At 41.6% G+C, this 14,276-nt stretch overlaps 1 protein-coding gene and 1 long non-coding RNA gene across 2 annotated transcripts in view; one reads left to right on the plus strand and one right to left on the minus strand.

The window, feature by feature from the left end:
* LOC139618429 (interferon-induced very large GTPase 1-like) overlaps positions 1-14,276 on the minus strand; it is a 266,067-nt gene that overhangs the window by 93,892 nt on the left and 157,899 nt on the right. The gene's annotated exons all lie outside the window — the stretch shown is intronic.
* On the plus strand, positions 3,685-10,247 carry LOC139618461 (uncharacterized). The gene is made up of 2 exons (XR_011689738.1): positions 3,685-7,003; positions 7,624-10,247. It is a non-coding gene; the product is annotated as an uncharacterized lncRNA (long non-coding RNA).

Raw genomic sequence — 14,276 nt, forward strand, 5'->3', positions numbered from 1 at the left:
CTCTCTAACCCTCAATGAAACCAGGATTCCTTCCAGTACTATCGTAAGTTCGGTAGCTTACCAGCTTGGTAAGTAAACTTTTCTTGGGGGGAGGGGTGGGGGATTCTTTCGGCTGTACTTGCAAGTGTGGTGGCAAAAATGTTTTACCTTGTTCAATAATTGAAAAAGAAGATCTTCACGCGTCAGCTGTCTTTCTTGAGTTTAATAAACATTCATGAATGGAGTCACACAAACACAACCGAACAGCAGTACAGTAAGTGAGTGAGTGGCCTGAGGATGTTACCCAGGGCCACAGTCTTATAGTTCCAAAAACACATTCCACAAAGACAAAATACGATACTCTCTCACGGGATTGTCTCTGTGCTGAGTCTTCACCTGCTTGCCTCTCCCCCAACGCAATGTATGAACAACACACTTATCACAACGAGAAGGGCAAAGACATCCACATATATTGTCTACATGTGTTCTTCATTAGTTCACACAGAGGTCTTTCACACAATCATAAAGGATGTACAAAGGTTAGGTTAAAAAACTTCATTAGAACTATCCACACAGTCATTGGTTACACAGTTTTGAATAGGCACACATGAGTTATACCAAAATTTCCCATTACACAAGTACAGCCAAAAGAATCCCCCACCCCTGACTGGGGGGACTTGCGCCCCTATTCTTTAGGGGATTATATACATATAGGTATATGTATTTTGCTGCTGCTCATCCCAACCCTAAATAACTCCCCTACGAGACCAAGCGCCAAAGTCTATGATTTCAGCGCTATTCATCACATGTTTTGTCTAATTAAAATATATTCTTTCACTTCATTCACTTGTCTCTCTTGATTGAAATGTAAATATGAAATGACGGATGATAGTGAAGAAAAGGTAGGAGTATCTTGACCATTTATTACACATTTTCTGGGTGGAAGAAAATAATAACTCCTCCTTTTGAAAACTAAACCACTATGTCACACAAACAAACTGTTGTTCAACTGTATCAAAAGTGAAAGAATGTGTAGGTGACACACCAAGATCACAGTTCCAAAGGTATATTTTTCTTAGTCTTTCCTCATACTCTTAATTTGCATGTTTATATATAATGTGTGCAAGACCCATGATTTAAACAAGTAATAGTAATAGTGTAAAAAAATGTGAATATTTGAACATTGAAGTGTTGTGTTAAACTGCAGTCAGCTGCAGAGTGACAGTTTAAATGGACACATGCTCATTGTAGGCATTTTAGGCAGTGGACACGGGTCAGCCTGTCAACCCAGACTGGTCTGCGGCTACGACCGGCCAACTGGGAGTTGAACTGGAGACTCACTGCTCAGAAAATAGGATGAATACCAATCACTAAGCTACACTTTCGATCAATCATTCTATTTTGACTGGAAACGTTTCTGAAGCAGTTTGAGAAGTAAGTGAAACGTTATCGTTAGATAACTGATTAATGTCACTATGTGATTGTCACAAATAAATGTTTTACTATGTATATTTATTGTCATTGTAATAGTGTATATGGATAACTGCTCACTTCTGTTGTGGCTTCATTTGCATTTGTATTGTGACTTTTGTATTTGTGTTGTTGCTTTTGTATGTGTTGTGACTTTTGCATCCCATTGTCAGGGCCAGTCAGAGTGGTTGTATTTGGCAGTGGTATGTATCTGCAAAATGTTTGTGAATTTTTTGTGTTGTGAGTATTTGTAGCAGGTGATGTCAAATTGAGAAAGATGTAGTTTCTTAATTTGCACTGCGTTGAGCTCTCAATGCTGCAGTATTCAGCTGACCCGTACTGACCTATAAGAATGGAAGCATAGATGTCCTGATAACATTAGGCTGACTAATAGGTGTCAAGGCACTGTCTCCCAACCTGAAACTGCTCCCAGACACTCAGGGAGGGTGCTGATTCTTTGTAGTCAAAGTTGGAGACAGTAATTGGTAAGAGAAGTGAGGGGGGCAGAGAGAAGGGGGGAGAGAGGAGATGGTTATCATAGGTGAGGTATGGTCAGCTGCAGCAACAAACTCAAACAGTTCAATTCAGACACAACTGTCAACTTTGCAGGCACCCTTGAATAACTCCATAGTTGTATTTTGTTAGTGAGATCAGTCGTACCAAAACTAGCTCGGCCCACCATGACATCACAGGTAGTTACACATACTGTATGTCCTGATATCTGACACAAGCTCAGGACATTGCATATATGTTGGCACTCAAAACTTATCTTTCTAGGTGCCACTCTGTCTGTGTCTCATCTTAACAAATTATCATGACCATCTTTCCTGTTCTCACTAACCACATGAGTGCCTGAGAAACACAGGTTAGTTAGGTACACAATGTCATTCTTGTGATTGTTATCTGGATTGTGTTTTGTAATCCGATAACTGTTCTTGCTTAGCCAAGATAGATAGTGTTGGCAAATGCCCAGATGTTAAAACCTGAATGAACAATGCATTCTGCTGTCAGGATGACACATCATGATTCAGCCATTTTACCTCTGTATCCCCACAGACAGACACACGCACACACACACCTGTAGATACTTAGTAGCTTAATCATTGTATGTTCTTACATTGTAAATAAATGTCTTTAAAAATATGTACTGGTGTCTTTAATGTTGCACAAAGAAGAATCTTGCCAATCTCAGTAGAACTTGCATCCTTCAACTTTACTTACTTTGTTGTGGTAATTTTGGTTGTAATTATTAATCAAAGTTCCAAATCAACAGTAATCATTTTGAGACTGCACAATATTGGCTATCTTTTGCCATTAAGGGTGTTGCCCCCCGAGAATAACTGCAATTAACTTTGGAGTTGTTATTTAATATTAATATTTCTAATATTAATATTTTATGTGAAGGAAACGTGAAACTCACATTTCTCCACTTTGACAAACAATTTATTTTCAAGGAGACACTGGAGTACTAACCATATGTGCTGCTGGTGTTCTTAAGGGTTTCTGGAAAATACACTAACACAAGACAGTTTCACATGTCTCTCAGAACGTCATTGACAAGGGCTTGGAAAACCGCCGGAGCATTGGTGAGCCCAAAAGGCGTCTCCAAATACTCCAAGTGTCCAAGTGGTGTGTTAAAGGCCCCATGGCATGAAAAATGTGATTTTGGTTATTTTATCATGCTTTGGGAGGTCTCTGGGCCACATATATACTGCCCCATGCATCAAACTGGTCATAAACGGAGAAACGCACACCACCCATTTGTAGGAACCATCTCTTTAAGACGAGCGGATAGCACTTCCTGATGTCAAAGAAACGGTGTTGCGCTAGGATGCAAGGAGGGCGATGTGTCCTTGCACAGTCTGCCAAAAGCCACAGTCCTCAGAGACCAGTGGCTTCTTTTTATTTCTGGTCTTTTATAATTGTAGCCGTTAACTGAATCGCTGTTCACTGCAGCCTTTAACTGGATCACCGTTAATGCCTTCACAAACGTTAATTCAAGAAAATACAAACAGCTTCGTTCATCACTACGGTTTTTTAATGGTCTTCCGTTAACCATATATGGCGACCGTGAAGTAGGGCTGTCGATACACTGAAAAAAGTAGCAACACTAAAACGTTGTATCCGGATATGACTGAATAAAAGGGGGAAAAAAGTAGCGTTACTAGCCCCCCCCCCGCCGTTACACACGCACACAGCAGCAGGCAGGTCGGCCCCCCCCCCCCAGCACCGCTACATGAGTTACCGGTAGTTGTAGCGCATAACAATATTAACAGGGTGAGTCGCTACAGCATTAATGTCGCCGTCTTATTATTAAAGGCTGACGTTAATGACACCCACTGCTTCAAAGCAGTTACAGTGAAGGCAGCTAGGTGTGTGTGTGTGAGAGAGAGAGAGAGAGAGAGAGAGAGAGAGAGAGAGAGAGAGAGAGAGAGAGAGAGAGAGAGACCCTGACCCCCGACCCCCCAATCGCCCGCAGAGCAAAGCAGCAGGTGTGAGTGAGAGATTGTTTTTCACCACACGGCGCAGTCGCGGTGTTTCTGTGTTGGCTGCTGTCTCTGTCTCCGGATCCGAGTCCGGTTCAAACACATATGGTCTTATGCCATCCATTGCAGGTGAATTTTTCTGAATGCAGCTTAGGTTTCAGTTACATGCCTGTGATTGGCCCGACCACACGCCACTCAAAAACAGTCAGCCAATCAGCCAATCTCTCTTCTGATTGGCCAAATGACCTGTGCCTGCTGGAGCTCCAGAAAGAGGCAGGTAAATAAACCCGGAAAAGGGTGCACAGCATGGGGCCTTTAATGGCTGTTTTCCATTCATCCCCCAGGTGGTAAGCACTAAGCGGATGGCTTGGTGAAGGAGTCTGAAGGCCGAATCAATGAGGCAGAGTGGGTGTTTATTTTTTGATTTATATTTGATGTTATTGAGTCCGGTATAAACAATGCAAGTATGCAAGGAGCCATCTTTTTCCCTGCAAAGAACAATCCTGTGCCAACTGGAGACGAGGAGGAAATGAGTCCTGCAGCCAGTGACTCATGAATGTACTTCTGTACCCATTCCGGATGAGAGAGATTATTCAAACGTGTGGTGGCAGGGACTGCACTTTATGCTTATTGCAAACCTCTGCCAGGTCGTGGTGACAAGACGGAACCTGGAAGACGGAGTTGTGAGAGGGGATCAGGAAGAACTGGATCACCTTACGGTGATTGCCAGACGGGAGGAGAGAAAAGGGAACAGTCTGGTGGGTGACGTGAGAGGAGTCTGCCATCTAGGGTGGTTACTGTTTTAGGTGTAGGTAGTATTTGAATTTAAATACTTTGTTGTGAGGCAAAGGTGGTGTCCAGGAAGTTATCATCAGCGCCAGGGTCTATCAGAACTTTTAGAGAAACAGTAGTTTTTTCCAGAATGAGCACAGCCTCCAGCTGTGTGTGCTGTGGTGGATTGCAGGTGGAGGATGAAGGGATTTGGCTTACCGGTTCTCCTCCAGTCCACAGTGAGCCTTGGCTTTTGGCAAACTCGGACAAACTGAAAGAGTGTGTCCAGTTGATCAACAGTAAATGCCTGCAGACACGTGATCCAAATGCGCTCCTAGTTGCGCTACACTGGCACTTAAAGATTTGAAATATTCGATTATGCCCTACAACATTTTTCCATGCTGTTCAAGTTCCTTGTGCAGCTAGTGCGTTTCTGATTGAATCTTGATCTGCAGGCACCATGCAGAACCGGCCCTAAAATTGAACCCTGAACCTTGATTGAACCCTTTTGTTAGTGGTAAGAAAGTGGATTGGATATTACCTGCTTTCACACATTGCTGTCTATCAGACAGCAATGAAACCACCTTTAAGTAATCGGGTCACAACCAATTTTAAATAGTTTCTGTAGAAACAGGGCGTGGTCAACTAAATTAAAAACTTTTGACAAGTTGAAGCACAAGGCACCACAATGCTTCTTTTCATCCACCGCAGTCACTATATCATTTAAAATTAAAGATGTTACAGAGATGGTGCTATGGTTGGCCCTGAGTCCAGACTGAAGAGTGCTTAACACAGAATATTTAGTTAGACAAGTCTTAATTTGATGCTTAACTAATGTTCCAAGAATCTTTGCCAGACAGGATAATAGTTATGGTCGGTTGAAGTTATGGTCATTGTTTGTTTCTCCTCTATGTAATGGAGTAACATGGGCAACCTTCCATACTTTGGGGATTGTACCTGATAAAATGATTAAGTTAAAAATATGCATTATACCTTCTGAGATTAATAGGACAGAGAGCTGCAGAAGAAAAGGGTCTAGGCCGTCTTCACCTGTTGCTTTCTTGGAGTCAATAGCAAGAAGTGCTCCATAACATTAGGATCTTTTTATCTTTTGATTGGAGCAAAGATGATAGATTAAAGGTGAACCAAGGACTGGACCTTAAGTTTTTGTTTTTTAAATTGGGCATGTTTATTTGCCACAGAATTTAAACTGTTTATAAAATGATCCAAGGGGGGTGATTGATAGAATATCTTGTTCAGAATTAGGAGATGTAAAGGTGGATAAAGAGGGTGGCTTGGGTACTGATAACTTTAGTTGCTTGGAAGCTGGGGATTGACAGGTCAGTGGTGAGGACTCTTGTTTTGCATGATGATGGTGAGATGAGATCTGGCACTGTGACCTCCTTCATTGGATAGCAGCTGGGCCTGTGTTCATAGTTGGTTTCAGATTGGAGACTGAGCTGCAGCCCCATTTTGCAGCGGACGTGCAGTGAAGTTGGCAGAGGGCCAGTATTAGAGGCATTATTAGGGTATTTTACCTGGGAGGTGGAAAGGATGGAGGTGATAGTACCAGCAGAGATCGCTGATACACTGCTAGTGGAGGAAACGCTTCACCCAAGATGTCATATCAGTTCACCAGCTGGATATCGTGTGTTAGGGAACGTGGGAAGAGGGAAGGGATAGCCTCATCTTCTTTTTGCAACCAGTGACCACTTTCCAGTGCTCTGGGTGTAACGTAGTGGAGCCAGGGGTTCTCTCGGACAGAAGCCAGGGTAGGAACAGTAGCATCAGTACGAGTCCTTCTAGGGGTTTGGGGATTTGGGAAGAGATGGATCCAGTGGGGTTTAGGAGGTGTCCAGAGGTGGATGGTGTGGTGGACTGGTGAGTAGGCAATGTGAAGATGACAGATGAGTATGAGAGGGGTATCAAGATGAGGCTTCAGCGGGGGCTGGCAGCAGCACTGGTGCAAGCGATAACTGAGGGAGAAAGAGACACAGGTGAGAGCAATCCAAAAAACAATGAGCAGTGATCATGCAAAGCTTTTCTTTACTAGAGAGTTAGCGATGGCTTGGAGAGTTACCACAGTGAGAGTGGAAAACAATCTGGCGACAAGTGGATGAGGAGCCGGGGTTTTTGTACTGAGCTTGATGAATGATGATATGCAGGAGTGCCAGGTGTGCCAATGCTGGCCTTGGCTGATCTAAAGCAGCAGAACAGTAATCTTCGACTGCAGGTTCAGCAGGGATCTTCCCAGAGGTGATGGTTCTGCTGGTGTCCCTCAGTGACTTCAGCTTCAGGTAAGTGGAGACCTTTGGAAACAATGATGTAGACACACTGGGTTGCTCCCTGATTCGGTCTTATCATCCTCGACTACCAGTAGTGAAAACATGAATTACAAGTGTTACTGACCTTGTCCATTGAAATCCTGCATTTTTCTGCTACAACTGCCTTTGCTTTCCTTGTTCATAGTATATTCTACAAGTAATCAGCTGAGTACACCTGAGAGAAGATAACTGGCTTCCTATGAGAAAATTGCCCTACTTCTCACTTGATTTATGACCCAGAGTAAACGTTTTCATAACATGTTTATGGTCTCAATCGCTGGTATTAAGTCTTCTTCAATACAACATGATGTTCATTTTTAAAACTATAGTCCTTTTTAGAGGAAAATAGATGATAAAGTAGGGTATAGGGTATGCATTGGGGCGTGGCTAACGTATGATTGACACATTGTCACTTGTCAATCAAGAGCAGTCCCTTTTCACAGAACCGACAATGTTGAATTAGCCATGAACTTGTTTTTGGGTGTAGTGTTGAATGTTGACGAGTTGTCCACACACAGTTTAAATTTTGATCTTCCATCGTATTTTCAGATCGTGAAGGTTAGTTTTAACTTTTTGTTTGTCTAAAATGTCAGCGTTGTTCAGCGTCTGGTTGAGCCAAAAGACACTCTCAGGAATCAGCTGTTAAGTTTATCTGGTAAGTACATTTTACTTTTACCTTAACCCTTTTCTCGCTAGCCAAAATTAGCATCCCAATTTCCAATTGATATCATAGTGTAGATAAATTACAAATGCACCTAGCTACCTAGCTGGGTTAGCAGCCGACTGGAACAACAGAAGGCAATACTACATTTTCTGATCAGGTCCTCAGTTCACAAGCGGCAGATTGTAGCAACAACATTTATTGGATCTGTCCTTTTTATTTGACCCAATATTCTTGTTACTGGGCAATCAAATATGCTCTCATAATTTGAAGTAGCCTAGAGATTATGTCGCAGTGAAGTCAAGTGTTAATTGTGGTGTATTGATGTGTTGTAATAAAGACCGTTTAATACAACATGTTTTCATACTTAGGTCCCTGTATGTGTGTCTGTAAGTGTCCTGTGTTACACTGATGTCTTTCTTTTTACCTCTGCAGAAGAAATTCTGTTTGGACAAAGACACACGTTAGAATCTCCATTTAAAAACTCTGTTCATTCACACCGCTCATCACAATACAGTTAGTGTGTTATGTATAATATACAATATAGGAAATAACATTAGTAAATAACATGTAGCAGTTCATTCATTTGATACTGTAAGTTCACACACACACAATAGTCCTCAACTGAAGTAGACATTCATGCACTTATCCTGACAGCTGGTTCATGTATGTGATTAACTGTGATCTGTTATGTCTGAACTAAAGTCTTCTACTGTAATTTGAAAGGTTTCGATGCTAAAAACTGAATGACCACTGCCAACAGAAGGAGGACCTCATGTATGGACCACAGTGTTTGTTTCCATTCATCTGGTTGTGGAGAAAGGAGGCTGCATGGACAACATCCTTAGTTATCAGATGGACGGTGGTGATGATGCTAGAAAACCACTTCCAGTTCAGGTGCCTCTGATGGAAAGACAGACCGGTTCTGTAGAAGTTTGTTTAATATTCTCTGTCTTTGGTGTTCAAAGGATCAGTTTCTTACTTTTGACTTCTGCTGTTGTTGACAGGTGATAATAACATTTTTATTTACAGAAGTAAAGTAAAGTAGAACAAGTATTTCCCAATTTGACATTTAAAGGACGACAGCTGGCACTGTCAAACCAGAAGTGCAAACAGAAGCAGAACGTGACTCCTGTAGCAGATGTGTGCTGCCGTTACCACCTCAGAAATATTTGCCTTACAAAATCGTTGGTGTGTACTGAAGATCTGACAGTGAGATTTCAAAATAGTCAAGTTCAGAAAGCAGCAAAGAAATTGATATTTGATGTCCTTTTATGGTTTTTCTTTTGTATAGTAAAGCACAGCTTATGTACATTAGTTTTGTTCATATCTGCTGAAATGTGTTTAATGTGCTTTTCTAATTTGAGATTGTAGTTTTGTTTATGGAATCTTAAATAAATATAATGTGATTAAAGTGTACTGAGAGCAGTTTCTATGAACTACAGAAGTGTTGCCTGGGTTTTCCAGATTTACCATACACCTTGCGATGAATGTAACAGTACAGTTTGGTGAATGAGTTTTCAGTGTGATTGAAATTGATAATTCATAGCACATAAAACGCATGGAAAGCACAAAATATCTGGCTTTTGATCCTTCATTGTCAATGTTCTAGGACATTAACATTTGATAAATATTTGTATTATTTTTGTTGTTTATCGAAGCTAACATAGAAATAGCCTTCTAATTACAAATTCTGTCAAAACCACCATCAGTGCATTGTACAATATGTGCATGTTGCTATTATCAAAATTTATACCAGATATAATTCATACCATAAAACCATCAACAAACTTAGACGAAGCAACTCAAATACTTCTATTGCACCTTTAAAAAACTTAAATTTAAAAATAATCATTAACCATCAACAACACTGGAAATGTATGTAAAAAAAAAAAATTTTACTAAATTCAGTAACTTATAACAATAAAATACTTTTGTGGATTGTTACGTCCCTATTTGGCCAGGGGATGTGGGGAGTAACACAAATTTAAACCCAGGGAAAAGGAGAGGAGGAAAGCAGAAATATACAAAAAAAAAAGATAATTTACAATGACTAACACAAAGAAACATCAACGAAAAGCGGACTTCTTTGGAAGGAAGTGGTCGTTCTGCCTGAAACAGAGATACAACAAAGAATTAAATTAGCACCAAGACCAGGGTTAACAACTCTACCGAATCCGGTACACAACAGCTCACAGCTCACAGCTCACAGCTCACAGCTCACAGCTCACAGCTCACAGCTCACAGCTCACAGCTCACAAGCTTCCGAATGGCCCACTGGCACCGACTAGGTTCCTCCTCGAACTTTAAATACCCAAGCCACCTGATTAGTTAAGTGAACACTGGTGGGTTCACTTACCATGAGAACAGGGGAAGGGAAAAAGAAGGCGGATACCTGGAATGAGAGGAGGGAAACACACAACCACACCTACACACGGCTCAACAGCCGTAACATGGATCAAGGTAAAGGTGAACTGTCACAAGTTTGCATAATAAATTGTTAAAGCCCTCATTTTTAGTAACAAGTAGTAGAGGTGTTAGACAGCTCTTCCACTTCAGACCACTGCAGCCAAAACAATGGATGGAGACACCATCATCACCAAGGTCGTTCCCCGTGGTCGCTGTAGCTCTCTGGGCTCCATGCTGGACGTAGCTGTCCCCAACAATCCAGACCTAGGCCGGCTGGGAAGAAACACTGTAATAGTGAGAGATGTATGATATTCCACGTGACGATCGATTGTACTGCGAGAATAAACATTAATCAGTAACACTGTTCTGTGGCGTAAATGAGCTCATTTCTGCTGATCTGCTGGGTCTGGAGGTCTCCAGCACAGACACAGACACCAACAGTTCACTGTAATAACGTTATCGTTTTGTAACTTAATGACACCGACAACCCGCTGTCATCGTTAACACATTAAGTCAGGCAATAACCTTTGATTCACAAAACCAATTTTAAAACACAACAGTGTTGTGTTTTACCACAAGATGTTATACTGCTGCTACTCTACAGTTAGCTTACATACAGTACATACTTACTCTGTGTGTAAGCTAGCATACGGTAACTTCAGTTACAATAACATTTCATTATCCGTGTGTACATTAAATTTGTGTGTGTATTTTTTTTCCAAATGTGGACATGCATGCAGTTAGCTATTAAAAGTAAGTTAAACTTTACCTTGACTTATGGAAAATGACTGATTTCAGATTCACACGAAGCAGCCTCGCACAGTCCGTCAGATAGCCGGTGTAGGTGGGCGGGCTCTCAGGTCAGATCCACCCCTCACTCCTCAGCTTTACCCTCTTCTCCAAATATAGTTTCTCCTGGTTTCAAAAAATCAAGATGGCGACGGCCAAATTGCAAACTCGAGGCTAAAAAACGGCAGGTCACAAACCAATGGGTGACGTCACGGTGGGTTGCCACTTGGTCTGGATGGAGATCATTTTGATTTTAAAACAATGTCAAAATGAAAACAATGTAGTGTGGATGTAGCCAAAGAAAAAGTTACTTGGAGGCAGAGGAATTACATTATATACATTTCAGCTCTATAGGATAGAAATCTGGGGATTGACTTATTGTATAACACATCACATTGATTACTGAATAGTTAGTTAGTTAGTTTTCAGTGACTGCAAAGAGAAAACTGCTGGTTTATGGTTCTTCTATCTAAACAGAGATGGAGGAAGAACAGGTGAAATGCAATTAATTGCAAAGTCCTTTCTGTGAAAATGAACTTATTCATAAAAATCTCATTTGCACTGTGTTTTAGCCTTGCCACAAAATGACCTGCTAGAATCATTTCAATGACCTTATCGTTGGCTCAGGGGAAAGTGTTAATAAGGCAGGGCAGCTGATATCACTCTTCTGATTTAATTAGAAGAGCAGAATGGTTGCTTGAAAAGGGAGTGGTGCTTGAAGTCATTCTTCTTTTGTCAACCATGGTTACCTCCAAGGAAACACATGCTGTCATCATTGCTTTGCATCAAAAGGGCTTCACAGGCAAGGATATTGCTACTAGTAAGTTTGCACCTAAATCAACCATTTATTAAATCATCAAGAACTCCAAGGGGAGAGGTTCAGTGGCTGTGAAGAAAGCCTACAGGCGCCCAAGAAAGTCCAGCAAGTGCCAGGACTGTCTCCTAAAGAAGATTCAACTACGGGATCGGGTCGCCAACAGTGCAGAGCTTGCTAAGGAATGGCAGCAGGCAGGTGTGAGTGTTTCTGCACACACAGTGAGGGGGAGACATTTGGATGCTGGTCTGGTGTTTCTCTCTCCAAGAAAAACATCAAGAACAGACTGGCATTCTCCAGGAAGTACCAGGACTGGACTGCCAAGGACCGGGGTCCTGATGAAGCCGCCTTCAGACTGTTTGGGACATCTGGAAATAGGATTGTCCAGATGAAGAAAAGGTGAACTCTACCATGATTCCTGTGTCATTCCAACAGTGAAGCATCCTGAGATCATTCATGTGTGGGGTTGCTTCTCATCCAAGGGAGTGGGCTCACTCACAATTTTGCCTAAAAACACTTCCATGAATAAAGAATGCTATCAAAACATCCTCCAAGAGCAACTCTGCCCAATGATCCAGGAGCAAATTTGTCAGGTTTAAACATCCCAAAACATTATTAAAATACAAAGAGAGAAGACACAGAGTTAGAGCTCTTTTTACACGCAAGGAGAACGGACAGAGATGTACTCAGTTACACTCTCCAAACCGCTCTGAGTACATCTTGCCGTCTCCTCTTTTTTATTTCCTTAGGGTGGTCCCTAGTTATATGAGAGATGCAGCCTCTAAAGGATGGGGAAAACACAGGCTGCACTCCTTATCTGAAAAACGTTATGAGAATGCTTTCTATTCTAGCAGGTGTGTTCAAGGTCTAAGACCGTGCTATTCTATCAGTTGCATAGTTTCTCAGTACATCCCCCTGCTCTAATGAAAGGAGTTTCATGTTTATCTCTTCAGTGTGGTTTCACTCTGTGCCCCGTCCTTGACTCTGCATGTGAGTCCTCCTGATGAATCTGAAAGACAGCTTGCACAACATTCTACATAGTCACACACACACAGGCATATGTATAACTCTTAAACAGTGTAAGCAAATGTAAGATAACTTTTATGTATAATAATTCCAACATTTCCCTCCTGTTTATCATATATTTGCTTAAATTCTCATATCACTTATTTTCAGCCACTTCATTTAGATTTTCAGCTGCAAGATCATTTTTATAAGAACAAATACATTTACACTCAGAAGAAAATGTTGCATGCAAACGACGGTTTTACTCATAATCTCCTGGATCGGGAAAGAGATCAGGAAGATGCATGGAGTCGTCTTCGTCCTCTCCGGAGTCATGATCTGTACCTAACAGGGGATACATCTGTGCCACACGTTGTTCCATAGGTGATATAGCTGTGGTAATGAGATGGTTAAGCAGAGAACGCAAACAAGGAATACAACAACAACCACACAATGTCAGAATTGCTGCAAACACAGCCAATGATACTAAAATTGAGGAAATTAACACTCGATACTTTCCAAAGGCATCCATCCATGACTCCCACATCGTGGTGTCGACACCAGAATGCTCTTTCATCTTGCTGTTAAGAGTGCGTAAGCCTTCAATGGCCTTTGTCAGGCTGCCATCAGCAGCGGTGTTGTTTGGTATAAATGAACAGCACTGTTCACCAAACATCGCACAAACGCCTCCTTTTTCAGCAAGTAACATATCCATGGCTATTCTGTTTTGGAAAGACATGAGTGACGTTGCTGACAATTGTCCATGGACGGCCTCAAAACCGCTTTGAGTCCAATTTCCAAGTTTCTGAACATTGTAGTGGATGTAGTTGATTCTGTCAACGTTCTTGTTAATCGTACACCACCAACAGATAAAAGATTCGAACCCTGCTGCAATTTGATCAACCAATTTGTACTCATCAGGAACTCCACGTGGAACTCCTATTGCGTCTATGTAAGTCGGATCATTACCAGACAACCAGGTTGTAGAACATTTGTGTCTGCGCCATTGTTCAGGCATTACACTTGACAAGGTATTAATCAATTGAGCAGTAGACATTGGGTAAACAGATACTGGAAGGAGTAACGTCACTAAGGCACAGTATCCTGTTGTATTCACGGGTAAACGGTCAAAGATTCTGTCATCTCCACACCACCACCAGATGTCGCTACGAGACACTGGGGTGAAAAGTGCTGACACCGTCAGTGTAGTTGCACACCATGATCTTGACAAATTTCCTAATTGTTCTCCATTACCAGTTTTATTAATACAAGAGAAATTGCCTGGCGCCACAGTTTTTGAGAATATTGGTTTTTTCTTTTCAGGCCCAGTATTGGGGAACACTGCATCCCAGTACTGGCATGCAGCATTCGGATTAGTGTTACTCATTATGTCAAAGATGCACTCATCAGAGATAACAGCTGGTACTATCTGGAGTACGGGTCTTGGACCCATACAGACCACGCAATCTGTTTTTGTTAGATTCGCAGCTTGTTCTACCATTAATAGCCAGTTGTTGTTATAACCAGATACTCCAGTTGTGACACGAAACCATTCATCAACACTATCA

This window comes from Trachinotus anak, unplaced genomic scaffold (assembly GCF_046630095.1).
Source record: "Trachinotus anak isolate AG129_WGS33_773 ecotype Australia unplaced genomic scaffold, CSIRO_AGI_Tana_v1 ptg000003l, whole genome shotgun sequence".
In the NCBI taxonomy this organism is placed as follows: Eukaryota; Metazoa; Chordata; class Actinopteri; order Carangiformes; family Carangidae; genus Trachinotus; species Trachinotus anak.